This window comes from Nannospalax galili, unplaced genomic scaffold, assembly GCF_000622305.1.
Source record: "Nannospalax galili isolate Female #2095 unplaced genomic scaffold, S.galili_v1.0 scaffold1631, whole genome shotgun sequence".
NCBI classification, from domain to species: Eukaryota; Metazoa; Chordata; class Mammalia; order Rodentia; family Spalacidae; genus Nannospalax; species Nannospalax galili.
Window position 1 is genome coordinate 1,181,512 of NW_008329035.1, and position 2,887 is coordinate 1,184,398.

The 2,887-nt window shown below is 39.3% G+C and overlaps 1 non-coding gene across 1 annotated transcript; it reads left to right on the plus strand.

Moving 5' to 3' along the window:
• Nucleotides 1-2,158: 2,158 nt before the first annotated feature.
• Nucleotides 2,159-2,317, plus strand: LOC115069817. The gene has a single exon (XR_003849048.1). It is a non-coding gene; the product is annotated as a U1 spliceosomal RNA (small nuclear RNA).
• Nucleotides 2,318-2,887: the final 570 nt, after the last annotated feature.

A 2,887-nucleotide genomic window follows, 5' to 3' on the forward strand; every position in this document is an offset into this window, starting at 1 on the left:
TTATAGAGTTTATAATGAGTAAAAGATTATATAAGGGTAATAATTCATCTGTAAACCTAGAAATGTACAGCCAATTTTGAAAGAGATGTACCCTAGCTCAGAAAAATGTTATTGAATAGGTTAATGCTGTTGTAATGAAATGCTTCTTTTAATTAAAATAAATAAAAAGAAAAAAAAAGGAAAAAAAATTAGGGGAGGGGAGGGGGCTTTGAGAGATGACTCAGTAGCTAAGAGAGTGTACTGCTCTTGCAGAGGACCAATTTTGTTTTTGTGTACCTACATTGGGCTCACAGGGGATCTGAAACCCTCTTCTTGACTTTGTGGGTACCTTACTCATGTGCACATACCCACATACAGACACACACACATACACATAATTAAAAATAAGAAGCCAGGTGTGGTGGCACATGCTTTTAATCCCAGCACTTAGAAAGCAGAAGCAGACAAATCTCTGAGATCGAGGCCAGTCTACTCTACATAGTGAGTTTCAGGCCTGTTGGGGCTACAGGGACACTCTGTCTCAAAAAGAAAAAATGATATGTCTAAAAAAAAATCGCCAGCCACAATGGTACATGCCTTTATACCCAGCACCAGGGAGGCAGAGGCAGGCAAATCTCTTGTGAGTTTGAGGCCAGCCTGGTCTACACAGTGAATTCCAGGCGATGCAGCTCTACATAGTGAGACCCTGTTTCTGAAGAGCCAGAATGCACTGACTCCAATTGGCTAGCTTCTTCAGACAAGCCCGGACAAGCTCAGACATACTGTAAATTTTTCCAATTGTTACCCCCCCCCACCGGAAGCTATGGAATAAGCAAGCTCTAAACATATAAAAGCCTTATAAGGTATGAACAAAAACTTCTGGCCCTAAAGATATCAGTCAGCACATTCCAATGCCCCTACCAATCAAGATTTCCCCAGTGCTCAGGATATGGGGACATCCAATTATTTTAAAAGATGCTTGGTGCGTGCGCGGGTTTGTGTGAAGTTCTTCAATAAAAGCCCCTGCCTGCTATTGTTCAGGGCTGGATGCCATCTTTGGCTTGTGGAGTCCGTGCCCAGCTAGCCGCTAATTTGGTTACTTTATACTTTAAATTTCTGAATAAAATTTTTATGAATTTTTCCTTCATGTCTGTGGGAATTATTCCTGACTCTCAGACCCTAACGTCTCAAAATAAATGATAAGGGGCTGAGATGACTCAGTAGTTAAGATCACTGGCTGTTCTTCCAGAGGACCTAGGTTCAGTTCCCAGCACCCTCATAGCTACTAACAATTGTCTTTAATTCCAGTTCCAGGGAATCTGATGCCCTCTTTTGGCCTCCACAGGCATTGCATAACACAGTGCACTTACATACATGCAGGCAAAACACTCATGCACATAAAATATAAATAAAAAGTATAATTTATAATAACACAAATAATGGGAATAATTATTTTTAATACTACTCTAATATTCAGTAAACATAAGGAAGTAGAACTTTTTTTTCTTTTCCAGTTCTGAAATAACAAAGTGTTTTGGTCTTTGTTTTTGTTTGTTTGTTGTTTTTTTGTTTGTTTTTTGTTTGTTTGTTTTGAGACAGCCTGGATTCACTATGGAGACCAGGCTGGCCTCAAACTCACAGAGATCTGCCCGCCTATGCCTCCTGAGTGCTGGGATTAAAGGCTTGCACCACCATGCCTGGCTTTGTTTTTGTTTTGAGATAGGGTCTCCTTGTATAGTCTAATCTTTCCTCAAACTGGTGAGCCTTCTGTTCAGCCATTAGAGTGCTGAGATTATAGGCAGGTACCGCCACAATCACTAACCATTCTTGACCCTGTGATGGCCCAATTCAGCTTGCCATCAACTTGTCTATAGAGAAGGGATATGAATATGAGCGATCTAGTGTTCAATACCTTCTTACATTCCAAAATTTTTATTATTTTGTGCATGTGAGAGAGAGAGAGAGAGAGAGAGAGAGAGAGAGAGAGAGGTGTTTGTGGGTACATTTGTACCGTGGCATACATGTGGAGGTCAAAGGACAACTATGAAAAGTCAGTTCTCTCCTTCCACCTTTATGTGAGTTCCTGGGATCAAACTCGGATAGTCAGGCTTGCATGGTAAACAATTTTACCCACTGAGCCATCTGCCTGGACTTTCAATGTATGTTTTAAATACATTTGTTAATACCTGGCAGGAGAGATATGATTATGAAAGTGGTTTTCCCAGGGCAGGGCTTATCCATTGAGTTCAAGATATGCTAACCCTTGAGATGTCCCAAATGTGGGAAACTCCACTGAATAATTTGTGGTAGTAAGGGACTGCATTTGCACTTTCCCTTATTCGTCCCCCTCTCCACTGGGTGGGGGGAGAACATTGTCAAGAACTAGGTAACTATAGCTTGTGTGGGTTTATTTATAGGTCTTCTATTAATCTATGTGGTTTTGTGCAATACCATGCTGTTTTTGTTACAATGGCTCTGCAGTATAACTTGAAGTTGGATATGATGCCTCCAGCATTGCTCTTTCTGCTTAGGATTGCTTTGGCTATTGGGAATCTTTTTTGAGTCCATACAAATTTTAGGATTATATTTTCTAGTTCTGTAAAAGATGTTGTTTGAATTTTGGTGGGGATTATATTGAATCTGTCAATTATTTTCAATAATGTAGACATTTTCATAATAAGAGGCTGTTCCATCTTTTAGTGTCTTATTCAAGTTCTTCAGTGTTTTAAAGTTTCTATTGTAGAAATATTTTATTTCTTTAGTTAGGTTTATTCCCAAGTTTTAAATTTTTTATGGCATTGAAAATGTACTTTTTTCCCTGTTTCTTTCTCAGAAAGTTTATTGTTTTTGAAGAAACAAAAAGGCTAGTCATCCAACTGATTACCACTAGATGAGGAACAGCTGACCC